General features: G+C 45.3%; 1 long non-coding RNA gene and 1 pseudogene across 1 annotated transcript; both read left to right on the top strand.

The window, feature by feature from the left end:
- The first annotated feature begins 21,089 nt into the window (after positions 1-21,089).
- Positions 21,090-21,624, top strand: LOC119272029 (annotated as a pseudogene).
- Positions 21,625-22,471: 847 nt separating this feature from the next.
- Positions 22,472-24,378, top strand: LOC119271326. The gene is made up of 3 exons (XR_005134490.1): positions 22,472-22,531; positions 23,633-23,690; positions 24,319-24,378. It is a non-coding gene; the product is annotated as an uncharacterized LOC119271326 (long non-coding RNA).
- The last annotated feature ends 3,616 nt before the right edge of the window (positions 24,379-27,994 follow it).

Below are 27,994 nucleotides of genomic sequence, written 5' to 3'. Positions count from 1 at the left end.
CATTGTGTCCCCTGCCTCCTGTTACCATCGGCCTTAGACGCACAGTTCGGGACCCCCTACCCGAGATCCGCCGGTTTTGACACCGACATTGGTGCTTCCATTGAGAGTTCCACTGTGCCATCATGATAAAGGCTCTATGGCTCCTCCGATCATCGTCAACGATGCGATCCAGGGTGAAGTTGTTCTCCCCAGACAGATCTTAGTATTCGGCGGCTTCGTACTGCGGGCCAACTCGCTTGGCCATCTAGAGCAGATCGATAGCTACGCCCCTGGCCATCAGGTCAGATTTGGAAGCTTGAACTACACTGCCGATATCCGCGGAGCCTTGATCTTTGACGGATTCAAGCTCATGTCAGGCGCGCCGCACAGTCACGACAAGCATGACTTAGCTCTGCCATCGGACGGTGTTCGGGAGATCGCACCTGCGGTTACTTCGGCCCTCAATCCAGAGCAGATCGTGCCATCCGAGGACGGGTGGATGGACCCCGCCACGGAGACCGCACACTCAGCGGCGATAGAGCTGAATACTGACTTCACCTCCTATGAGACCTGTGTTGCCGGACCCTTGGATTCGTCCCCGGCCGCAGGCTCCGAACCGCCTGCGTCCGTGCCTATCCAATCTGATTGGGCACCGATCATGGAGTTTACCTCCGCGGATATTTTTCAGCACTCGCCCTTGGGCGATGTGCTAGATTCGTTGAGGTCTCTCTCCTTGTCAGGAGACCCTCGGCCGAACTATGTCCAGCTCAAGTGGGAAGCGGACGACGAAGGAATTCGTTCCCCACCCACCACCCACTTAACAACCACTGTCGACGACTTAACCGACATGCTTGATTTCGACTCCTAAGACATCGACGGTATGGACAACGATGCAAGAGAGAAACAGGAACCACCGCCCACAGGGCGCTGGACAGCCACTTCATCACACGATATATACATGGTGGATACATCCAAAGAAAACAACGACGAGGAACGGGAGGATGCAGCAAAGGATAGTCCCCTCGAGAAGCAACCAAAGCGACAACGTAGGCGCCGCTCCAAATCCCGCCTCAGCAAAAACAGCGAAAGAAAGAATAATACCCCGGTTGACTCCAAAGGAAACGACGACCACATGGACCCAGCGATGGAGCAGGATGAGCCAGCGGACAGCGAACATAGTACAGAGCCGCTGTCCGATCACGTCGACGCCGAGGGTAAAGCTCATCAACCTATCTCCGGAGAGGAGAACAGTCCGGACGACGATGCACACATCATCCCGGAAAGGCACTTGGAACAAGAGAACCTCCATAGAAGGGTTATCGCCATCGCGAGGAGCCTGAAGAAGCAGAAGCAAAGGCTTAAGGCCGCGCAGAATACGCTCAACAGTAGATGGAATAAAGTGCTTGACACTGAAGAAAAGTACGGCGGCAGTCACCACACAAAGAGCTATCCAAAGCGCAAGCTACTGCTTGAATTCGACAACGAGGCTTTAGAGCCCATTCAGCTGAAAAATAAAACGGACGATCAGCCGGACCGACCACCCCGTGGCGGCGACAGGGCGGCTAATGACGTCGCACACAAGTCAGCGCACGATTTACGTGAAGACCTGCACAAAAAAGCCGGTATGGCCAGGTCCATCTACGGATCTAGGAAGCATGCTCTGGCACGGAATCATGGCCGCCCAAACGACTATACTGACTGAAAAACAGCTCGGAATCAAAACCAAACGCTACAACCATCCAAAGAATGCCATGACACATCCAAATATAGGGGTGCCGCGCACCCCCTATGCTTCACCGATGAGGTGCTGGACCATGAATTTCCAGAGAGATTCAAACCCATGAACATAGAGGCATACGACGGAACGATAGACCCTGGGGTCTGGATTGAGGACTTTATCCTTCACATCCACATGGCTCGCGAAGATGATCTCGACGCCATCAAATACCTGCCCCTCAAGTTGAAAGGACCAGCTCGACACTGGCTGAAAAGCCTCCCCGAAAACTCAATTGGAAGCTGTGAAGAGCTTGAGGGTGCTTTTAGGGCCAATTTTCAAGAGACCTATGTCCGACCTCCGGACACAGACGATTTAAGTCACATAATTCAATAGCCCGGGGAGTCAACCGAAAGCTTTGGAACAGATTTCTCATGAAGAAGAATCAAATCGTCGACTTCCCGGATGCCAAAGCCTTAGCGGCTTTCAAGCACAGTGTCCGGGACGAATGGCTCGCCAGACACCTCGGCCAGGAAAAACCGAGGACAGTGACAACGCTAACAAGCCTTATGACCCGCTTTTGCGCGGGCAAAGACAGTTGGCTGGCCCGTAGCGGCACCAGCAACCCAGGCACATCCGAAGTCAGGGATGGCAACAGGAAACCGCGACGCAATAAAAGCAAGCATCGAACCAACGAAGATAGCCCAGACAACACGGCGGTAAATGCCGGATTCAGGGGCTCTCGACCCGGTCAACGGAAAAAGCCATTTAAAGGCAACAGAGATGGACCGTCCAGCCTAAACAAGATTCTAGACAGATTATGTCAGATTCATGGCACCTCCAACAAACCTGCAAATCACACCAACAGAGAATGCTGGGTCTTCAAGCAGGCCAGCAAGCTAAACGCCGAACACAAGGGGAGGGAGACACCAAGCGAAGACGAGGATGAGCCTTGCCAGCCAAACACTGGGGGACAGGAAAAATTCCCACCAGAGGTCAAAACAGTGAACATGATTTATGCAACTCACATACCAAAGAGGAGGTGCCAACGCGCACCCCAAGACGTATACGCCATGGAGCCCGTCACCCCCAAGTTCAACCCTTGGTCGGCCTGCCCGATCACTTTTGATCGCAGGGATCACCCGACTAGTATCCGGCACGGAGGATCGGCTGCCTTGGTGCTAGACCCAATAATTGACGGATACCATCTCACTCGAGTTCTTATGGACGGCGGCAGTAGTCTTAATCTGATATATCAGGACACCGTCCGCAAAATGAGGATAGACCCGACAAGAATCAGCCAAAGCAATACTACCTTTAAAGGAGTAATACCAGGCCCAGAGGGCCGCTACACGGGCTCTCTAGTTCTAGAGGTTGTATTCGGTTCTACCGACAACTTCCGAAGAGAAGAATTAACCTTCGACATCGCTCAATTCCGAAGCGGCTATCACGCACTACTCGGAAGAACGGCCTTCGCTCATTTTAATGCAGTACCACATTACGCTTATCTTAAGCTTAAGATGCTCGGTCCACGTGGCATCATCATAGTTAGCGGAAACACAGAGTGTTCCTCACGTACGGAGGAATATGTGGCGGCTCTAGCAGCCAATCACTGAACGACCTCTCCAACTAGAAGAAATGATCGGTCGTCAAGACCACGAATACGGTTAGACGAGTCCGGCGCACCACTAGCTATAACAGCTCAGATAAACCTGAGATTGGGTCGATAGATATACCCCATAGGTGGTGCTAGGGGCTTCCCACACGTAAAAAGGGCTATAGTTTGGCTTGACCCTATTTAAAATTGCATTTGAATGGTTCATTAAGAATAACCAATTTTTCGCACGAAGACTTTCACCTGGGTTTTTCTCTTTTATAGATGATCATCGTGCTATACCCTTCCAGGATACGATACAACGGAGACACAGGCATAGACGTGCAACAGGGCCCCGCTCAAAGGCTTCTTTTTAGATTAAGACCCCGTGTAAACCTTTTTTACTGTCTCTTGTTGCTTCACTCCCTCCGGATACTCAACACAACCGAAAGGGATGTTGGCGTGATGGGCATTTCGTCACGTCAGACTAATGCTAGTACCTGGAAATTCAGGGCTCATTATCGAGGGTGTTACTCAGCCCAGTATATGTTGTAAAGTCCGAATACCTTAGGGAGTGTTCAGCGTCGCGAGTTTGGCCTTATATGCATCAACTCCGAATCATGTCTTTGGTCAATAGTTGGGTTTACCCGGCTCCCGTGTTTTGCTACCTTACGTTCCGCTCTATCGGCTAAGGTGGCACCGGGAGAACTACTATGATTGTGCCCTGGTTCATCCAGATGAGCACCTCAGTAGAGAAAGCCGAAAACTCACTGTCATGATAAAGCGCGAGACTGGTCAACCACTCGATGGCTCAGTGGAATCTTCGCACTTCCTCCGCATTAATGAAGGACCGGTTTCCCGGTCATGTATGTACGCGCACCATGTTCGGATGAGCGCGGAAGTACCAGGGGCTATATAGTAGCCCCACCGTCAAACTCCTATGGCTAAGTGAAAGTGTTAAAGCTATATAGTCTGATTGCCTTGTTCGCCGCACTGTCACCTCCTTAATGGACCAAGACGTTGGGTCAAGTGTGAATACGCGCTTTTCTGAACACCCCCGCATTATGTGCATGGGGGCTAAAGCCGACGACTACAAACTTTCAGGTTATATACATACATAAACGGCCGCATAGGAGGCATCATAATACTTTCAGGCAAAAGTATAAACACAACCTTTATAATCCAAATAGCATTGTTTTTACAATTGGGATACATGTCACTCGAACATGATACTCTTCGAGCACTGAGCCTCTATTAAACGAGCGCTTCTAGGACTTCTTAAAAATAGTGCTAAGTCGGGACCTGGCTTACGGCCGGATCCCGGGTTGCAATAGCGGTGGCCTCCATCTCTGCCCAGTATGTCTTAACACGGGCAAGGGCCATCCGCACACCCTCTATCCATGCCGACCTCTTTACAGCATCGATATGCGGCACAACACCAAGGAATCGTTGCACTAAACCAAAATAACTATTCGGCCTTGGTCCCTTCGGCCAAAGATGATCCACGACAGACCTCATGGCAAGTCTGGACAACCTATGGAGCTCGGCCCACTCGGCCATTTGTTCATTTAACAGCAGCGGACGCGTTGGAGCACTGAACTGCGACCAGAACAATCTTTCCACTTCATGATCTTTCTGATCTTTGAAAAACTCAGTTGCATCAGCAGCACTCATTGCCAAGTCCGAATATGCGTCTGTAGCACTCCATAATTGATCCAGCGGGGCATACTTCGGATCTCCGAACTTCGTTCGCAACAAAAAGGGCTTCCCAGCCGTGATATCTCCGACCTGACGGAGCTCCTCCTTCGCCGCTCTGATTTCAGAGCGGGTTTCCTTGGCTGCTTCCATGGCTTTCTTCAGGTCAGCCGCTTTCGCTTGGCTTTCCTTTTCAAGAAGCTCATATCGGCCGGCGGCATCTTTCAGCTCAACATCCATCTTGGCTATCTTATCTTCGCTCTAGTGATGAGCAGCCTGTTCGGCTCTTAAGTCTTCGGCCGCCTTTAGGGCGGCCGCATCACTTCTCCTAGCTTGTTCCTTGGCTCGGGCAGGTTCCGCCCGAAGGGTCTCCATGGCGGCAGCTCCATCTGCAGTCACATCATATTATAGATACTAGCATCATGCTCCTCTTAATATTTGTTGACCACCCAAAAATACATACCTTGTGCCTCGTCAAGCCGCTTGTTCACAAGTGCAATGTCGGCATCTGCTGCGTCAAGTTGTTGCCTCAGTCCGGCAAACTCAGCAGCCTGACCAGCCACCGGACCCTCAGCCTCCTGCACATGAAAGCAGCGCGATCATTACCTGGGACTATGATCCTCTGTTTGCCGCCTCTGGACAGCAACCAGAGTCTCAGGGGCTACTATATGTATAGAGCACACCTAGCATGTGCGGTGCCATCAAAATTTTTATATTACTTTGTGTACCTCAAAACATCTTAGCAGGCTCGTAAAAGCCTCATGCGACCCACTTTTGGTGGATGAAATCCTCTCAACCACCGTACCCATTAAATTACGATGCGCCTCTGAGATAGCCGCTTGCTCCAAAAGACCCATAAGTGCGTCCGGTTGTGCACCGAATAATCCCAGACTCTTTCTGTTGCTCTCCTTAAGGAGCCGAATACTCCAGACTTCGGGTGGCCGAAGGGTTACCTTCTGGCCTTGGCGGATCAAGAGAAATCCTCCGTGATGACACCTCAGGGTCGTCCGCCCAAGGAGGCGGGGAGACAGGGGGAGGAGTTTCTCTCTACATCATCTTCGGAAGAAGATCCCCCGAAGATGAACTCTGTCGAGAAGGGCTATGAGCCGGACTACAAGATATATGTCTCGGTTATTGTCCTCAGAGATAAAACAAGATATATTTACCAAAGTACTCTTGTTCACTTACAGCTCGGTGGAGGGATGGCCCCCTTGCAGGCACTGTGCGATAAGGACGCCCTCCGGGGCAGGCCCCCCTGGTGAAGGTTTCTTCCCTCGTTTGGAAACCTTCATTTCCAAGTCTTCAGAGGCGGTCCTTTTACTTCCTTGGGGCGAGGGGATTCTAGATTCTTCTCCCCGATTATCCTCCTTCGCGGAGACACTAATTCCCCCGGTTTGGATGAGTAATGCGTGAAGCCCGCTTTTGGCTTCTTTATTCCTCCCTTTATCTTCCCCTGATGGCACTTGATAAGGTGCGTGCTCAAGCATCCTGCCTAGTACAGGATCTGGTGAGCCTTCGAGAAGGGGGGCCGAACACCTGATCATCTCCGCCTTTCTTATCCAGTCCTGGCCAAGAGCGATTTTTTCAGAATGATGTTGTGACAAATAAAAAGACAGCATGTTCAGCCGTAGAATTACTTACGTGGGTATCTAGACAGTTGCAGTTGAGACCCGCATCCTCAGTGGTGTCCGGACACTTTATTCGTGATCCGAAGAACAATCCATACATCTCTTCGAGCGTCACGTCGAAGAAGTGCTGAATAGTTCGCGGTCCTTCCGGGTTGAATTCCCACATACGGAGAGATCGATGTTGGCATGGCAGGACCCGACGAACTAGCATAACTTGCATTACCTTGACAAGACTGACATCCCTCTTAAGGAGATCTCGGATCCGACTTTGCAATGTCAGCACGTCATTAACTGGCCCCCAGTCCAGCCCCTTGTTGACCCATGATGCTAGTTGCGGCGGGGGGCCCGAGCGAAAGGCGGGGGCAGCTGCCCACTTCGTACTTCGAGGAGCTGTGATGTAAAACCACTCCCGCTGCCATAAGTTGGACGCCTCCGGGAAGGAACCCTTTGACCATAGAGCATCGTCATTGAAGCCTAGTTCAGGGGCTACTGAGGGAGTCCTGGATTAAGGGGTCCTCGGACAGCCGGACTATATACTTTGGCCGGACTATTGGACTATGAAGATACAAGATTGAAGACTTCGTCTCGTGTCCGGGTGGGACTCTCCTTTGCGTGGAAGGCAAGCTTAGCGATTTGGATATGTAGATCTCCTTCTCTGGAACCAACTCTGTGTAACCCTAGCCCCCTCCGGTGTCTATATAAACTGGAGGGTTTAGTCCGTAGGACAACAACAATCATAATCATAGGCTAGCATCTAGGGTTTAGCCTCTACGATCTCGTGGTCGATCAACTCTTGTAATACTCATATCATCAAGATCAATCAAGCAGGGAAGTAGGGTATTACCTCCATCGAGAGGGCCCGAACCTGGGTAAACATTGTGTCCCCTGCCTCCTATTACCATCGTCCTTAGACGCACAGTTCACAAGGGTGGGGGCGCGCCCCCTACCTCATGGCCCCCCACCTGTCCACGAGGGTGGGGGCGCGCCCCCTACCTCATGCCCCCCTGGACTCAACTCCAACTCTATATATTTGCTTTCAGGGAGAAAAAAATCAGAGAGCAGAATTCATCGCGTTTTACGATACGGAGCTGCTGCCAAGCCCTAAAACCTCTCGGGAGGGCTGATATGGAGTCCGTTCGAGGCTCCGGAGAGGGGAATCCATCGCCATCGTCATCATCAACCGCCCTCCATCACCAATTTCATGATGCTCACCGCCGTGCATGAGTAATTCCATCATAGGCTTGCTGGACGGTGATGGGTTGGATGAGATGTATCATGTAATCGAGTTAGTTTTGTTAGGGTTTGATCCCTAGTATCCATTGTGTTCTGAGATTGATGTTGTTATGACTTTGCTATGCTTAATGCTTGTCACTAGGGCCCGAGTGCCATGATTTCAGATTTGAACCTATTATGTTTTCATCAATATATGAGAGTTCTTGATCCTATCTTGCAAGTCTATAGTCACCTATTATGTGTTATGGTCCGTTAACCCCGAAGTGATAATAATCGGGATACTTACCGGTGATGACCATAGTTTGAGGAGTTCATGTATTCACTATGTGCTAATGCTTTGTTCTGGTACTCTATTAAAAGGAGGCCTTAATATCCCTTAGTTTCCATTAGGACCCCGCTGCCATGGGAGGGTAGGACAAAAGATGTCATGCAAGTTCTTTTCCATAAGCACGTATGACTATATTCAGAATACATACCTACATTACATTGATGAATTGGAGCTAGTTCTGTGTCACCCTAGGTTATGACTGTTACATGATGAACCGCATCCGGCATAATTCTCCATCACCGATCCATTGCCTACAAGCTTTCCATATATTGTTCTTCGCTTATTTACTTTTCCGTTGCTATTGTTACAATCACTACAAAATACCAAAAACATTACTTTTGCTACCATTACCTTTTGCTACCGTTACCACTACTATCATATTACTTTGCTACTAAATACTTTGCTGCAGATATTAAGTTTCCAGGTGTGGTTGAATTGACAACTCAGCTGCTAATACTTGAGAATATTCTTTGGCTCCCCTTTTGTCGAATCAATAAATTTGGGTTGAATACTCTACCCTCGAAAACTGTTGCGATCCCCTGTACTTGTGGGTTATCAAGACTATTTTCTGGCGCCGCTGCCGGGGAAGCATAGCTCTATTCTTTGAGTCACTTGGGATTTATATCTGCTTATCATTATGAAGAACTTGAGAGATCCAAAAACCAAGATTTATCCCTCAACTATGAGGGGAGGTAAGGAACTGCCATCTAGCTCTGCACTTGATTCACCTTCTGTTTTGAGTAAGCTTGCGATACCTAAACCTGCTTTTGCTATTCGTTCTGATATCTCGCACGTTATTGATGATGCCACTTCTACTATGCATGATACTTATGATGAAACTACTTCTATGCTTGATACTACCGTGCCACTTGGTGAATTTCTTGATGAACAACTTGCTAGGGTTAGAGAGAATGAAAATATTGAATCTGATAATATTGATGAAAGTGATGATGAAGACTTGCCCGTTATTCCTCAGGGTTATGTTTTTGATAAAGAAGCTTCTTTAGCTATTTTAGCTTGCAAATATAGTTATGAACTTAAGAGGTTATTAGCTAAATGGAATAAGCAATCTCTAAATGCTAGGATGAAACTTGACCCTGCTTTTGCTACTTCACCTATCTTTGTTACTGATAAGGATTATGAATTCTCTGTTGATCCTGATATAATTACTTTGGTTGATCTGATCCTTTTCATGGCTATGAATCTGAAACTGTTGTGGCACATCTTACTAAATTAAATGATATAGCCACCCTGTTCACTAATGATGAGAGAACTCGTTACTTTTATATCCTTAAACTATTTCCGTTCTCATTAAAGGGTGATGCTAAGATATGGTTTAATTCTCTTGATCCTGGTTGTGTGCGTAGTCCCTAGGATATGATTTATTACTTCTCTGCTAAATATTTCCCTGCTCATAAGAAACAAGCTGCTTTAAGGGATATATATAATTTTGTGCAAATTGAAGAAGAGAGTCTCCCACAAGCTTGGGGGAGGCTTCTCCAATTACTTAATGCTTTGCCTGATCATCCTCTTAAGAAAAATGAAATACTTGATATCTTTTATAATGGACTAACCAATGCCTCCAATGATTACCTGGATAGTTGTGCTGGTTCTGTTTTCAAGGAAAGAACACCGGATGAAGCTGAAATTCTATTGAATAATATGTTTACAAATGAAAATAATTGGACACTTCCTGAGCCAGCTCCTGAGCCTATTCCTAAACCAACTCCAAAGAAGAGGGGTATTCTATTTCTCAGTCCTGAAGATATGCAAGAGGCAAAGAAATCAAAGAAAGAAAAAGGTATTAAAGCCGAAGATGTTAAGAATTTACCTCCTATTGAAGAAATACACGGTCTTAATTTACTGCCTGTTGAAGAAACATATGATCTTAATCCATTACCTATTGAAGAAACTCATGGTATTGATAACCTGACACATGTAGTAAAGGTAAATTCTCTCTATAGATATGATAAAGCTGAAATCCCATTTACTAAGTTTGCTAGCCCATGCTTAGATGAGTTTGATAAATTTATGGTTAAGCAAGAAGACTTTAATGCTTATTTTGGTAGACAATTGAAATACAATTCAAATATGTTTGAACACTTGGGATATTATATGGCTAATGTCAAAGGTGAACTTAAACTTATTAGTAAAGATACTTCTATGGTTACCACTCAAGTAGAACAAGTACTTAAGGCTCAAAATAATTTACTCAATGAATTGAACAGTAAGGATAATGATAATGTTGTTAGAGTTATGACTAGAGGTGGTAGAATGACTCAGGAACCTTTGTATCCTGAAGGCCATCCTAAGAGAATTGAGCAAGATTCTCAGAGAAATAATATAGATGCACCTAGTCCTTCTAAAAGGAAGAAAAAGAAAAATGATAGGACTTTGCATGCTTCTAGTGAACCTATTACTGAAACACCTGAGAATCCAAATGATATGTCTATCTCTGATGCTGAAACACAATCTGGTAATGAACCTGAAACAAGTGATAATGTTAATGATAATGTTCATGATGATGCTCAACCTAGTAATGATAATGATATAGAAATTGAACCTGCTGTTGATCTTGATAACCCACAATCAAAGAATCAACGTTATGATAAGAACAACTTTGTTGCTAGGAAACATGGTAAGGAAAGAGAGCCTTGGGTTCAGAAACCCATGCCATTCCTCCCAAACCATGCAAGAAAAAGGATGATGAGGATTTTGAGCGCTTTGCTGAAATGATTAGACCTATCTTTTTGCATATGCGATTAACTGATATGCTTAAAATGAATCCTTATGCTATGTACATGAAAGATATTGTTACTAATAAAAGAAAGATACCGGAAGATGAAATTTCCACCATGCTTTCTAATTATACTTTTAAGGGTGGAATACCAAAGAAACTTGGAGATCCTGGTGTACCAACTATACCATGCTCCATTAAAAGAAATTATGTTAAAAGTGCTTTATGTGATCTTGGAGCCGGTGTTAGTGTTATGCCTCTCTCTTTATATCGTAGACTTGATTTGAATAAGTTGACACCTACTGAAATATCTTTGCAAATGGCTGATAAATCAACTGTTATACATGTTGGTATTTGTGAGGATGTGCCTGTTGTAGTTGCAAACGTTACTATTTTAACGGACTTTGTTATTCTTGATATTCCCGAGGACGATAGTATGTCTATTATTCTTGGAAGACCCTTTTTGAATACTTCAGGGGCTGTTATTGATTGCAGTAAAGGCAATGTCACTTTTCATGTTAATGGTAATGAGCATACGGTACACTTTCCGAGGAAACAACCTCAAGTTCATAGTATCAACTCTATTGGAAAAATTTCATCGATTATCTTTGGAGGTTTTGAATTTCCTCTTCCTACTGTCAAAAATAAATATGATATTCTTGTTATTGGGGAGGTGCATATCCCCACTGAGTAACATAGTGTTATTCGAAATTTCTCTGGTTCCATGTTATTCGGAATGAGTTCGTTAACAAGACTTGATCAACCTTGTTAGTGGATTCCTTTTGATGAGCATGAGATGGATGAAACTAGAAGGCACAACCTTCTGTACCCTCCTCTTACTTTCTGTTATTTATACTAAATAAAATAAAAATAGTATTTTCTGTCTGTTATCTGAATTATCCATGCAATATAAAAATACTCTGAAAATAAAAGTTCTCCAAATGCCCTGAAATTTAAATATGATTTTTTCTGGAATATTTGAGAATATTTGGCACTGAGAACGCAGCAGGAGGAGCTGGCACCTGGCCACGAGGGTCAGGGGCGCGCCCCCTGCCTCATGGGCCCACAGTGGCCCTCCTCCACTTATCCCTTCACCCACACACTCCTTCTTCCTCCCACAAACACGAAAATTCAGTTCATATCCAAGTCCAAGCTCATTTTGCTGCCATTTTCGATCTCCTTGCTCAAAGCACCTCTCACAAAACTGCTTGGGGAGACTGTTCCTTGAAAATAATGATGAGACTTTTGAGGGGCTCATCGAGCCGAAGCTCAAAGGAAAAAGCATAGAAGCCCAAATATAATCTGCCTCGCACCGCGGAGGTTCGGTCGTGTGAATGGCCTTCCAATGATTTCTTGAGAGCACCCGGGATTTATGAAGATTTTTATGAATTCGCTGAGAATGCAGGCCTCACCGCTTTCCTCCATGACCAACGCGATCAGTATCTCTTACTCACAAATATCTTTGTGCAAAACTTTCATTTCCACTCTAGGTGCTCACCACCTACGGTGGAGTTTTATTTATATGATGAGCGCAAGGAGATGTCACTTTATGATTTTTGTCGGGTTTGTTTGGTCCCTTTCGAGGGCACGGTAGAGGAACCACATCGCGCCGATGTGGATGGGTTTATTGATACCATCACTGTAGGGAAAACGAGGAAGGTTTCCGATGCACGAATCACTAGCATACATTTTCCTGTTTTACGCTACTTTGCCATATTTGCTAGTCATTGCTTAATTGGTCGCTGAAACTATGGAAACCTTAGTGTTCCTGATATTATTATTTTGTTCCATGGTTTATTCAGTGATAACTCTGTTAGTATGGGCGGTATTATTGCTAAACGGTTAAGTCTGAACCATACAAAGCACTACAAAAAAAGACACATCCATGACATTTTGGGTCGAACAAATTTTTTTCTGTCATACATATGACACTTCTATGACGATAATTGTGACAAAACCCGGTATCATCATAGATGTGGTGGGCTCCTACTTCTATGACAAAAAATCATGACAAAAAATGGGCTTTTCGTCCTGGGCGGGCTGGAGACGCAGATGCATGACATTCTTTGGGCCATCCATGACGGAAAAAACAGTGGTAGAAGCGAGGGTGAGGAAAATTTCGGGGAGTTCCCGGTTACGGTGGGAGGTCGGGGGCCGAGCGATGCACGTTTCTCTCATACACGTATGCGCGTGTGTGCGAGGCGTTGGCTCTAACTGAACCCGAGCGAGGCGTTGGGTTCTAACTAAACCCGAGCGATTGCATAGCAGGCTACACGTTACTGAACCCGAGCGATCGATCGATGGCTGTTAACTGAACCCGATCGAGCGATTCCTTCGCTACTGCTGCTAACTGAAGCCGATCGATGCTACCTCTGGATGAATAGTGAGCATTGCGGGTGGGGGGGGGTTGGATGAACAGTTCCCGGTGGGGGTGGATGAACAGGACCCCGTGGTGTTGCCTCTGGATGAACAGGACCCCGATCGATCTAGCCGGTTGGGGCTGGATGAACAGGACTCCATGGAGGGCTGGATGAACAGGACCACCCCGTGGAGGGCATGATGAACAGTAGATGATGGAGGGCAGGATGAATAGTAGCCCGTGGAGGGGTGGTTGAATAGGAGCCCGTGGAGAGGGCTGGTTGAACAGTAGCCGTTGGAGTAGCGCGCGGTGGAGGCTGGATGAACAGGAGCCCGTGGATGAACAATCGTAGGTGGAGGCTGGAGGAGGTCGACGGTGGATAAACAGTAGCTCATGGAGGCTGGAGGGGGTCGACGGTGGATATGAACAGTATCCCGTGGAGTCTCGTTTTGCGGTACGCCACACCCCTCCCGATGAACAGGACCCCTGTTTCGACCGTAGCGCTCCAACACAAGTCTGTTTCCTCCATTTTGCGGTACACCACACCCCTCCCGATGAATAGGACCCCCATTTCGACCATAGGAGGTCTGTTTCCTCTGTTTCGTGGTACGCCAGACCCCTCTCGATCAACAGGATCCCGTTTCAAACGTGGCCGGTCGAACACAAGGTCGTTTCCTCCGTTCTGCTGTACGCAGGCCTCGTTTCCATCGCCTGTTCCGTCCAAGCCCTCCCGATGAACGCGACGCATTCCGTTGCCTCCCCATGAACACGACGCATTCCGTTGCCTCCCCATGAACACGACGACGATGCTATCTCTCCGTTCCGACCCAGCCATGTACACGAGCCCTAGCCGTACGTATGTGCGAGTAGGCGTTCGAGACCCCGCCCGTATATACACATACGTGGCCGTATTTTCTTTCTTGCACCATGGCCGCCTCTACTATGACACGTGCGCGCCTCTACATCCACCAGTAGATATGTACATACACGTTCGCGACCAGAATGACAACGCTACGTACGCTTCGAGCAGGTGGGTCCCGACTATCAGGCACTTCCTTGCGTGCGAAGATGTAGCTGGTGGATCCCAGCAGTCAGGGGCAAACATTTTTTCATGAAATACGGTGGCCCGTCCGGTGGGTCCCCGCTGTCAGGTGTAGGAATAATTATTTTGCACGTAATAAGGAGGCACTTCCTTGCTGCGGCCGTGGACCCAGCTGTCAGCCTCTCCACGTATAGTCCACGTCTGATGGAAGTCGTTCCTTGACCATGTTGACCACGCCGCGCCGAGAGCACCAGGGCGGTGGATGACGGTGAGGCCTAGGAAGGGGATGACGCGGAGCCGGGGAAGACGCGGCAGTGGATGCCCACGCGTAGAGGAGTACGAGGGTTCACTGGTTTGCTGCGGTGTGAGGCTGCCGTTGCCGCAGAGTAACAGGGGGTGTGGGTGAGTAAAGGGATGGCCTGGCCAGCGTGGGAGTAGTAGGGGCGGTGAGGCCTCCGCCACATCGCAGCCGACCACGGGAGGCAGGAGCACGAGGCACGACCGGTGCTGGTTTGGGCGGCTGGAGCAAGAAGACCAGAGGTTGAAGAAGCACTATGGCCGTTGGATGGACATCGTACGGTCACTGGAGCTAGAATCGTGCATATTGACTAAGTTGACAAAGCCCTCCGTCCCCATCAACCTAGTAGGCCCACAAGTTAGCCTGCCACTATACTGGGTCCTAGCTAACAGGGGGAGTATTCATTTTTTTTGTGCGTAATAAGGAGGCACTTCCTTGCGTGTGAAGATATAGCTGGTGGGTCCGAGCTGTCAGTGGCGGTAACGTTTTTTTTGTGAAATACAGAGGCCGTTTTGGTGGGTCCCTGATGTCAGGTGGAGGAATCATTATTTTGCGCGTAATAAGGAGGAATTTCCTTGCGTGCGGCCGTGGACCCAGTTGTCGGCCTCTCCACGTAAAGTCCACTTCAGATGCATGTCGGTCGTTGACCATGTTGACCAGGCCGTGCCGAGAGCACCAGGGCGGTGGACGACGGCGAGGCCTAGGAAGGGAACAACACGGAGGCAGGGAAGACTCGGCAGTTGTTTCCCACGCGGAGGGGAGTACGACTGTACGAGGGTTTACTGGTTCGTGTGCCGTCGCCGGAGAATAACAACAGGTGTGGGTGAGTAGAGGGATGGCTAGGCCAGCGATGGGAGTACGGTGGGGCGGTGAGGCCTGCGCAGCAGCAGAATCGGCCGCGGGAAGGAGGGAGCAGGCAGTCCCGCCGGTGCCTGTTTGAGAGGCTGGAGCAGGAAGAGCAGAGATTGAAGAAGCACGACGGCCGTTGGATGGCCATCCAACAGTCAGTGCTTGTGCGTCAACCTTTTTTTAGGAAAGCCTCAAATCTGTGGAAAACAGCATACATCCCATTTGCCATTATTTCTAATAATTTATAGCCCATTTTCTAATTATTAAGGCTTTTTTTGAGCCCATATTCTTTTTGTTAGCATTACAGCCCATATTGTGGCCACGGTTAAAAAATTATACGAAATTTTGCATATTTCGGTGCGGTCCGAACTGTTTTTAATCCCGAAATTTCGACTCACATTCAAACTGATTTAAAAAATAAATGTATATCAATATAAAATCCAACAAATTCTCCATGCATAAAAATTAATGTAATTTCAAATCTCGAAATGAAAAAAAGATATTTGAAACTAATTGCCGGTTTGATGTGTTTTAAAAATGTACAACCCATTTCTCATTATTGATGGGCCATTTTCTCGGCCAGCCGAATGAAAGCTCTCCTCGTCTTGAAAGATTTGCAGCCCAACAGGCCTGACAAAGTGACTTACTTGGCAAATCACAAAAAAACTGGGCTGTGGCCGTGGACCCAGCTGTCAGCCTCTCCACGCACAGTACTCTTCTGATGGAATGTCGTTGACCACGCTGACCATGCCGCACCGAGAGCACCAAGGAGGTGGACGACGGCGAGGCCTAGGAAGGGGACGACATGGAGCCGAGGAAGGCGCGGCAGTGGATGCCCACGCGGAGAGGAGTACGAGGGTTCACTTGTTCGGCTGCGGTGTGAGGCTGCCCACACTACAAGAAATATGTCAACCAGTGACCTTCCGTCAGTGACCCTGGAAGAATTGGTCATAGATCTATGACCATTTGAGACCAATTGGTCAAAAGCTATTCAGGGGGCTCCAAACCCTAAACTATAACGACCATTTTGGTCAAAAAGGTCGTAATTTCCTTACACGAAATGGTCATAAAGCATATAGCACTGGTCCGCTGCCTTATTTCTAGCTGATCATGACAAATATAGATGGTCATAACCTTGTAAATTGTGGTGGGTTGCTATGACTAGGCGCCACCTCATCAGTTTTGCCTATGTGTCATGTCCATGTCTCAGTTTTTGCCGTAGGTTGTGAAGCAACCTATATTTCTGTCATTCCCAAAATTCCCAAAAAAATCTCATAAATTCTTTGGGTCATATCTTTGTCAAATATGAGCAAAACCTTCCTTGCCTAGTTCAAAAATAATTCAACAATATTCATTTACCTATTTTGTTCAAAAAAACACTTTGTGAAGGAAGTGCTATTTACATATTCTTGATTGCCCTCAAAATTTTTGGGCACTCTTTCCTATCGAAATCATTGCCGCATGATAAAATTCAGGTCCATTTCCCAGTAAATCTTCCTCAACAAATTTTCAAAGTTTTTGTCCACCTAGAAGCATTGTGAAGGAAGTACAAGATAGGAATATCATTATGAGTTTAATTTTTGCCACATATTCTATATGCCAAAGTCATAACTCTACACAAAAGTTTAGCTCTATCTAACAATACATGTGAGCTCACCATCGAATCTTTGTTCCTGGTAATATTTTTAGTTTGTGAAGCAACTACATTTTATATTGCTTTATAATTGCTGAAAATTTTCTAGGACATTACCCTGACTATAGAAACCCCCTATACCGAATTTCAGCATAATCCAATCATCTATGTAAGCCCAGCTTCAATTTCTATTTTCTGTCCAAATTGGCACATTGCAAAGGAAGTGCTATCTAGACACCTCCTATTGTCCTCAAACTTTTTGTGCCATCTTACATATAAAAATCATTGCCACATTCCAATATTCAGATCCATTTTCCTATTAAATCTTCCTCAGCAAATTTATAAAGTCTCCATCCAGAGAGAAGCTTTGTGAAGGAAGTACAAGCTAGGATTACCCAAATGGTATAAAACTTTTACAGTGCCTTAATATGCCCAAATTACCATACTCCACAAAATTTCAGCTCAATCCACTTATCCATTTGAGCCCAGATTCAACATCCATATTTCTGCCCGATGTGGTACTTTGCAAAGCAAGTGCCATCCAAACTCCTCCATTTGAGCTGAAAATTTGCCAAGACAGTGTCCCTAGTATATGATCATCCTCAGCCGAAACTCAGGCCCATTAGCCTTGTGAATTTCCCGTACCGCTTATCAAACACTTGGCTGCTAATTAATGTTTGAGCATAGTTTGGTCTCCTCGTGAGATTCTTCTGTTGTTATTTTCTTCCTAGCATCTACCTGAGGAGTGCCCAACCTACTAGACATGCCTAGGCTACCCAGAACGCATGGCAATGCCACGGTCAGGCGGTGACCACACGACGGGCATGCGAGTCCACACGCTTTGGAGTTGGGGCCCAGGGCCACCATCCAAACCACAACGTATCACCACCAAACCATGTATTTATGATTAAATAGATACTTATGTAACTAGAAACGATTTTTGGAAAAAATAAAGAGCAAACTATAAGGCAGCTGCAGTTCAAATTTGACACGTTTCCTTCTGAATGGGCAAAAATTTGTCTTTTTCACGAGAGGTGGATAAAAACTTTTGACACCCAACCATTTTGTCAATTGTGCATTAAATACGGCCCAGTATTTTAGAAAATTGAGTTGGTCCAATTTTGCAGCAAATATATGGTAGGTCCTTCAAAAAAAAAACTCATTTCGGGCACTCGGAAAATGGAAAATGAATTTTCCGTGCAAAGAAAATGAAAACTTACTTAGAAATCATTGTTTGGAATTCCAATATGCACCCTTGTGCACAATATGAGATCATTTGAACAAACCATGTCATGAATGTGGCCATAAGATTGATCATTTGGCTTGAAAGCCATGAATATTCACGCATGATAACTCATTTTTAGAACACTTTTGAAAATAATTGTCGTATTACAAGTTTATTATTTTTCCTCGTAACTTGGTCACATATAATGACACAATGCGAAGGTTTTCCAATTTTTTGATTTTTTGAATTTTTATGCCCGTTTCAAAATGCGGTCAAAACGGCGGGCTTGGCCGTTCCTAGCTAGTGGTTGAATCTTGGAAAACTTTTGATGTTTCTATGATTAAATAGATACTTATGTACCTAAAAATGATTTTTGGAAAAATTAATGAGCAAACTATGAGGCAGCTGCAGTTAGAATTTGACCCGGTTCCTAATAAATCGGCAGAAATTTGTCTTTTTCACCAAAGGTGGATCGAAACTTTTGACACCCAACCATTTTGTCAATTATGCATTCAATATGGCCTACTATTGTAGAAAATTGATTTGGTCCAATTTTGCAGCAAATATATGGTAGGTCCTTCACAAAAAAACTCATTTTGGACACTCGGAAAATGGAAAATGAATTTTATTCCGTGCAAAGAAAATGAAAATTTCCTTAGGAAACATTGTTTGGAATTCCAAGATGCACCCTTGTGCACAATATGAGATCATTTGAACAAACTATGCCATGAATGTGGCCACAAGATTGATCATTTGGCTTGAAAGCCATGAATCTTCATGCATGATAGCTCATTTCTGAGAACACTTTTTTAGATTAATTATCGTATTACAACTTTATTATTTTTTCCTGGAAACTTGGTCACATATAATGACACAATACGAAGGTTTTACAATTTTTTGATTCTTTTTCATTTTTTATGCCCGTTTCAAAATGCGATCAAAACGGCAGGCTTGACCGTTCCTAACTAGTGGTTGAATCTTAGAAAACTTTTGATGTTTCTATAATTAAATAGATATTTATGTACCTAGAAATGATTTTTGGAAAAAATAAAGAGCAAACTATGTGGCAGCTGCAGTTCAAATTTCACCCGGTTCCTATTAAATCGGCGGGAATTTGTCTTTTTCACCAGAGGTGGATCAAAACTTTTGACAGCCAACCATTTTGTCAATTATGCATTAAATATGGCCTAGTATTTTAGAAAATTGATTTGGTCCAATTTTGTAACAAATATATGGTAGGTCCTTCAAAAAAACTCATTTCGGGCACTCGAAAAATGGAAAATGAATTTTCCGTGCAAAGAAAATGAAGACTCCCTTAGAAAACATTGTTTGGAATTCCAAGATGCACCCTTGTGCACAATATGAGATCATTTGAACAAACTATGCCATGAATGTGGCCATAAGATTGATCATTTGGCTTGAAAGCCATGAATCTTCAAGCATGATAGCTCATTTCTGAGAACACTTTTTTAAATTAATTGTCATATTACAACTTTATTATTTTTCCTGGAAATTTGGTCACATATAATGACACAGTGCGAAGGTTTTCCAATTTTTTATTTTGTTTATTTGAATTTTTTTATTCCCGTTTCAAAATGCGACCAAAATGGCAGGCTTGACCATTCCTAGCTAGTGGTTGAATCTTGGAAAACTTTTGATATTTCTCTGATTAAATAGATACTTATGTACCTAGAAATGATTTTTGGAAAAAATAAAGAGCAAATTATGAGGCACCTGCAGTTCAAATTTGACCCAATTTTTATTAAATCGGCAGGAATTTGTCTTTTTCACCAGAGGTGGATCAAAACTTTTGACACCCAACCATTTTGTCAATTGTGCATTAAATATGGCATATATTTTAGAAAATTGATTTGGTCCAATTTTGCAACAAATGTATGGTAGGTCCTTCACAAAAAAAACTCATTTCGGGCACTCGGAAAATGGAAAATGAATTTTCTGTGCAAAGAAAATGAAAACTCCCTTAGGCAACATTGTTTGGAATTCCAAGATGCACCCTTGTACACAATATGAGATAATTTGAACCAATATTTGGTAGGTCTTTTACAAAAAAAACTCATTTTGAGAACTAAAAAGTGAAAAGTGGTTTTTTCTAAAAAACTTATCTTTGATTTCGACCAATTTAGATGGTCATAAGGTCTTCGAATTGTTTGTTGCATTCTGGTTGGTCTATAGACATATCACGCGGATCATGGATTATACACCGTCGGATGCTCGAGGATCCAACGACAGTCATCAACCCTTCCACACCAACCCTAGCTCTGTTCTCGTGGTCATTTTGCATCCACCCCCACCTCTTTTTTCCCAATCCATCCCAGATCGAGAGAGAGAGAGAGAGCTCGTCTCCTTCCTTCCTCCAGCTCCCTCCAGATCGAGGAAGAGATCGCCGCCACCACCTCCCTCCATCGGAGCTCGCCGTCGTCCATGGCCTCCCCCACGCCCTCCTGCTCCGACTGCTCCTCCTCCCTCGACGCTTCCCGTGCGCAGTTGCCGATTTCCCAAACCAGACCGTCTACCCGGTTCATTCTTTCCTCCCCTCCCACCCACCCGCCTCGGCGCCGCCACCCAACTCATATGATGATGGAGATTCCCTTCCGTTTCGCCCGCCGGTGTCACGGGACAAGTAAAACTGGTGGTCACACACAACACAGCGACCACACGATCGATCGAGCTCGAGCCGGCGGAGAGAAAAGCGCTCACTCCCACGAGGCCGGCTAGTGATGCATGCACACAGGTGCCGATCACGACCGCACCAGCATGACCAAGTGGGATCCCACCTACCCACGCTCCAAGCAGCGGTCAACCCCGCCCTGCCGCAGCCTCGCGCTGCGCCGCAAGCGCTCGTCCCGCCGCATCGCGTCGGGGCTCTCTGCCAGAGACTCCAGCGCGTCCGGGGCAGATCTGGAGCTGGCGGTGCCCAAGCGGCGGCGCAGCATCGGCGGGTCCACGGACTAGAGGGCCGGGCTGCTGCTGCCGACCACCACCACAGCCTCCTCCTCCTCCGCGCGGAAGGGCAATGGCGGCCACGCGCGTGCGAAGCGGGGCGAGCGGCTCGACAAGGCCGGCGTCGCGCACTTCCTCGTCGCGCTGGAGCAGGTAAGCTAATACGCTGGCCATCTCTCTGTCACTCCATTTCTGTACCTCAATTTCGATCGCCTCGGCTAATGATGTGTTGGTTGGTTGCACGTGTCTGCGCGCTCAGACGTGGAAGAAGACGGTGGCGGGCGTGTCGAGGATGTTCGTGGAGAGGCACCGGAGCAGCCACGTGCAACTCATCAGCGACATGGTCTAGCAGATCAGATCACCCAAGCTGCCGCCCGTCAACCCGCCTCGGTGCCGCCGTTGCCGTTGGATGTTCACTTTCTATCTATGAACAAGTATGCATCACTTTTTCTTTTTGTTTGACCAAACTCAAGTCCCCTTTCTAAAACTGCAGCCAAGCAGTACTTGCTACTGCAATAATCCCATGAATGAATTCTTTGTTGTGGTCAACTCTTTCTTGTCTCTCTACTAGGATTCATGCACCAAGCCCAGAGTTAGAATTTTGTGTCAGGCTGCTAGTAAATCAGGTTCTACTATGTCCAATATCAAGTTGGATAGCACATGTAGTTAATTGCATGGACATATGGAATTTGGTTCATTTTATACGTATGTTTGTTTGTTCATGCTTACGACTTTGGCTAAAACACGTTGGATGCCCAATTCCTATGGTGAACCTTTTGGTTCAAGCAAGCAAACTCATGTTCCCTTTCTATGACTGAAGCCAAGCTGTACCTACTACTAGCATAATATGATGGATTCATTCTTTGTTTGTGGTCAACTCTTGTCTGTAGGCTGCTGTGCTGTACTACCAGTAAACTAGTTTGTACTCTCTCCAACTGCAAGTTGGATAGCCTTGCAATTAATTGTACAGACATGCATATGATTTTTGGTTCAATTTGTATGTATGTATATGCTTAAGACTTTGACTAAAACTAGTTGGATGTTCAGTTCCCCGTGAAGGTGACCAATCCCTAGCAGTACCCATTGGTCCTTCCTGTTAATTTCACCTCCTGTGATTTTAATCTTTGTTTCTTGCTTTCCACAACGACCAAGTTCTCTTAATAGCGGGACATCTGAGTTCGTCGTGGTGATGGCAGCTGACACAGAGCCGCTCGAAATCTCCTCGACCTCCCGTCATGTTTCTTGCGGACGGCAAGGTAGAAATTCTGTCCATATACATCATACTAATGCTAATTAATTTATATGTTGTAGCTTGCGCGATATGGTCATAGCAGTAACTATTAAGCTCGTAATTCTGTATGTTGTCTTCAAGTTTTCTCTAATATAGATTTCTCAAATCTCTCTCTGAACTTCTCTAATAAAAAATGGTGCTAACTGTTAAAGCTCTTCGTGGTGACATGTTTCTTTTACCAATACAATAATATATTAGCACTCAAGGATTGTTTGAGTGATAGGCTGTTCATACTATTAGAGAAGTGAACTGATTAAGCTATTGCTTTCCGCAACAACAAAAAATAAACACGGCAGTTGAACAACGTGTATCCCTTCACTTGGAAGCCTATGAAACTTTCTGTAGCAGCAGTGCAGCACACTTTATATATATGCATGAGGCTGGGTAGTTCAAATCTACTTTACTTCCTAACTCATTCATATATATGATGGAAATTGTGCAGGTTCCATGGTGCCAAGTGGCCTTTGGCCATCTTGAACTGGGACTCCAGTAACAAGTAGATGGTGCTGCCACACTCCATATTTTAAGTTGTTTTCTTTTTCTTTTTGTTGAGATGTTAATCACCCAGTTTCCTTGTTAATAACCTGAGAACACTTGCCTCCTCCCCAACCCTTGCCCCAGCCTGCCGCTGCTGGCTTGCTGCGTGGCTGTCGCCGCAGCAAATAATTAAATTTTTGGGACTCTGTTTCTATGGTCTGCTTGGTAGCATTTTGGATATTGATTGGACACGCTTTTGATTTATCTTGTAAATTGCTCTGCCTAACTTGTAGGAGTATACATGAAACCATACTTGTCAAATATCGATACTTGTTAACTATCGAGTATCACAGATGAATAATAACGTCTTGTTTTCTGTTCACTGAATCAAAATTCTTCTCTCTTTTTACGATCAGTCCATCTTACAACCATCAATAAGAAAAACACTTATCTTCATATTAGGATTATTATTTTCTTGTCTGCAGTATTATAATGTACATATGCTTTTATATTCACTGAATCACAATTCTTCACTCTTTTTTACCATCAATCCATCTTCTTACACTTGCATGTTTTTTTGGCTGTCCAGATGACCAAGCCCAAGGAGGAAGCAGCTGCTCATCACTGAGGACAAGTAACTCCAGCAGGTTGATGTCGTAGATTCATAGTGTACCTTCTATATGCCCATCCAGTTCTGTGATTTGTGTCTTGAAACCCAAAAACCCCATGCCCATGTGGGAGCTGAACTGTAGTTTTTTGCTTGTGGAAAATAATATCCTTGGCTGAATCGACTTGAGGCGGTTTCTTTGAAATTCTTGGAAATGATTTGGTAGTTTCTTTCGGCGAGGAATTGTTTCATACTGAAGTTTACTGGTACATGTGTGGTTTGCTACTGTTGCTTCGTTTGGGTTGGGTTGGTTCCAGCGGGGAGATGTGCACGCACACTGGCAGCATGAGCTAGCAACCATGATTGCCAGCCAGCCACCACCATGTAAATGTAATAAATGTGTGGCCTATCTAGTGTGCTGCTGATAGAAATATATATGTGTGGCCTATCTAGTGTGCTGCTGATAATCTATTTTTACCTCACTTGGCAGGCACCATAATCTGTTTTTTCCTCACTGTACTGTAGGAATAAATGTGTGTCCTATCTAGTGTGCTGCTGATAGAAATATAGATGGAAGATTTGTTGACCAGTTAAATTGAGCTTATTGTCAATTCTGCTTATAAGCTATGTTTGATGCTGCCTAGAGGTTCTTATTCTTTTTTTCATAGGTGAAGTATGAAGTGTGAAGCCGTGAAGCATATCAGCAAGAGTAGCATATTATGTATTGTAATATCAGGCAAAGTGTAATATTAGTCAGAGTAGCATATTATGTATTGTAATATTTAGTGTTGTTTTGGATGAATTTCATTTGCTCTATAATCTGTTTGAAATATTGACTGTATATAATTTCAATACCTATGAAATGGAAACCTGACTAGGGGGACCCACTTATGAAAATTGGTTGACAAATTTTGAAATTTCTGATGTGTGGGTCCAATTGTGATATCAGCATGACAAGTGGGACCAATATGACCAATGGGACCAGCGCAAAAATAATGTGGCTAAAAATAGAAAATTAATAGTAATGGCCCAAAAATTAAAAAGGCCGAATAGTTGGGCCTGACCCATATAGCTGACCAAAATTAATAAGAAAAAATTATATAAAAAGGCTGAATTGTTGGGCTTGGCCCATGTAAAACACCGAACTGGACTGGGCTGAATTTTATCAATGACCTTTTCAATTGGTCGCAATTTTGCCACGTTAGATTGACACGTCGGATCCTACGTGGCCTGGTCAGAGAGCTAGCGACCAAAACAGAAGGTCATAGAATCAACGACCTTTTGTTTTGGTCATGGAATTCCACGACCTTCTCACAGAGAAGGTCGTTAATTTCAGTTTACGGTCACCAGCTTTTGCCCTTCTATTTTTTGTCACAAAAAGGTCACAAATAAAAAACAATGACCTTTCAGTGACCAATAGTGATGGTTGTAAGTTGAAATATTTCTTGTAGTGGCAGGGCCTGGCTAGCGGTGGGAGTAGTAGGGGGCGATGAGGCCTCATCGGCAACACAACCGGCCACTGGAGGCAGGAGCAGGCGGTCTCCCCGGCGCTGGTTCGGGCGGCTGGTGCAAGAAGAGCAGCGATTGAAGAAGCAGCAGGACCGTTCGATTCAAATCCAATGGTTACTGCTGCTAAAATCGTTTGTTGACTAAGTTGACAAGCCCTGCGTACGCGTCAACTTAGTAGGCCCACAGGTCAGCCTCCCAACCGGTGCATCCCAGATGTCAGTGGGAGGAATCATTTTTTTCGTGTAATAAGGAGGCACTTGATTATGTGCGGCCAGGCCAGCGAAGGGAGTAGGGTGGGCCGGGGAAGCCTGCGCGGCATCACAGCGGGCCACAAGAGGAGGGAGCAGGCAGTCCCGCTAGCGCTAGTTTAGGCGGCTCGAGAAGGAAGATCAGAGATTGAAGAAGCAGTCGGCCGTTGGATGGACATCCAACACTAATTGCTGCTAGAATTGTGTGTTCACTGACAAATCCTTGCGTAAACAAGTCAGCCTCGAAATCTGTGGCGTGTACAGCCCATTTGCTATTATTTTTATAATTTTTACTCATTTTCTAATTCATATGGAATTTATTGTGGCCTGTTTTCCATTTTTAGAATTGCTGGCCATTTTCTGGTCAGTACCAGGGTCAAAAAATTAACTAAATATGTGGGAAATTTTGAAAATTCACAAATTTTTGCTGGGGAACGAAATATTCTTAATCCAAAAATTAATAGCCGTACTAAAACAAATTTAAAAATAAATTAGTACTATGTCATGTTAAATCCAATGAAATACATATAAGATATCAGTGAAAAACAAAAACAAAAAAGAAACTTATATCCCATTTGCTATAATTTTTTTGGAATTTTCAACCCCTTTTGATATTACTTTTAACAGACATTGACCATACTCTTAAGCCAGGCCAGAATGCATCCCTCCTCGTCTTGAAAGATTTGCAGCCCAGTAATTCAGAGAAAACAAATAGGCCTAGCTTGGGTATTCTTCAAAAATAAATACTGGGCTACCTATTTTCCCAAAGAACTGGTGCATTAGCATTTAGCTTTATTTATTTATTTATTTACTTATTTATGTTTAGGGGACCATGAGCATGTACCTGGGCCGGATTCATGTGAGAGCCTCCCTTCCAGTTAATTATGGGCTTCTCTATTGGGCCTTCATCAGTGGGCTGTATGTTATCAACAAGTGGAAAATGTGTTCCGAGTTTCAAAAAAAATGTGTTTCGTATGATAAATAGTATGCGCTACGTACGGTACGGGGCACTAAAGGATCAAACTGTGCAACGACTTCCAAAACATTGTGTTTTTCGTTCTAACAACACATTTATTCAACCAACAGACGAAATATACTACTGATTGTACATTGAAAACAGCAACAGCAGCAACCAGGGCTGGGGTGCAACAAAAGCAGTAAGCAGGCCAGAAGAGTGAAGATGCAGCTCTCTCTTCCAAACCAAACATCAGCCATCATTACAAAAGGGCTACTAAAAAATAACAAGTGTATGCATCAAACTAAATAAAGATCCTACTACACCAAGTGTACGCATCTAACTATCTGGCTCAGTTAGACGTTAGTAATTTTTTTTCCGAAATGGAGGCAAAAGAATTGCCTCGTCGATTAATTAAGAAGAAGAGAATTGCCCGGTTAATCTATGGAAAACTGGGCTAAAACTGAAGACGTTACTATTTATTAAGCTGCAGTGGAGTCGCAGATGGAGAGGAGTGGGAAACTTCACTAGTTCGGGTGCGCGGCAGGACAGCCGCGGTGCCACCCACAGGAGACAGGAGCAAGAACAGAGGTTGAACAAGGAGCACGGCTGTTGGATTAACATCCAACGGTCCAACTGCTAGAATCATTTGTTGATTAAGTTGACAAAGCCGTGCGTACACATCCGCTTAGTAGGCCCACAAGCCAGTCACCAAATCTGATGGGTCCTAGCTGTCAACCGGATGAATAATTTTTTTCACAAAACAAGGAGGCACTTCCTTCCGTGCGAAGATACAACCGGTGGGTCCCAGCTGTCAGGTGGAGGAAACATTTTTTCAGCTTAATAAGGAGGAACTTTCCTTGCGTGCGACCATGGACCTTGTGGGTCCCAGCCGTCAGGCTCTCCACGTAAAGTCCTCTTCCGATGACTCTCGTTTGTTGACCACGCCGCACCGAACACAGCGAGGCGGTGGACGACGGCGAGGCCCCGGACGGGAACGACTCAGAGATGGGAAAACGCGGCAGTGGAGTCGCAGATTGAGAGGAGGAGAAGGGTTATAACTGGTTCTGTTGCGGCGTGGGGCTATAGTCTGTGGAGAATAACATGAGGTGTCGAGGGGTGGAGGGATAGCCTAGCTGGCGGTGGGGTAGCGCTTCACAGCGATGCGTGCTAAGCAGAGCCGCTAGCCGCCGGAGGCCGGACCAGGCGGTCCCGGTGACGCTGGAGGAAGAAGACGAGAGATTGAAGGTGCATGCCGGCCGTTGGATATAAATCCAATGGCTGTGGATGACACAATCATTTGTTGACCAAGTTGACAATGCCCTGCGTAGGCTTCGACCTATTGACCCACATGTCAGTCTGCAAAAATGTGGCATATATTTAACCCATGTTTTCTAGAATGTATAGTTCATTTGCTGGGCTGGGTGAACAAATAATTTCACGTCAATCAGGCCCATTTATATTTTCTAAGAAATCCCAGCCCATTTGCACTTCCTTACACGTATTAGGTGGGCTCGTTACATATACTCCCTCCATCCGGAAATACTTGTCATCAAAATGGATAAAAGGGATGTACCTAGATGTATTTTAGTTTTAGATACATCCCCTTTTTGTCCATTTTGATGACAAGTA

Source organism: Triticum dicoccoides, chromosome 3A (genome assembly GCF_002162155.2).
Source record: "Triticum dicoccoides isolate Atlit2015 ecotype Zavitan chromosome 3A, WEW_v2.0, whole genome shotgun sequence".
In the NCBI taxonomy this organism is placed as follows: Eukaryota; Viridiplantae; Streptophyta; class Magnoliopsida; order Poales; family Poaceae; genus Triticum; species Triticum dicoccoides.
Note: the sequence above shows the minus strand (reverse complement) of the source record. Positions and strands in the feature narration are given on the sequence as shown.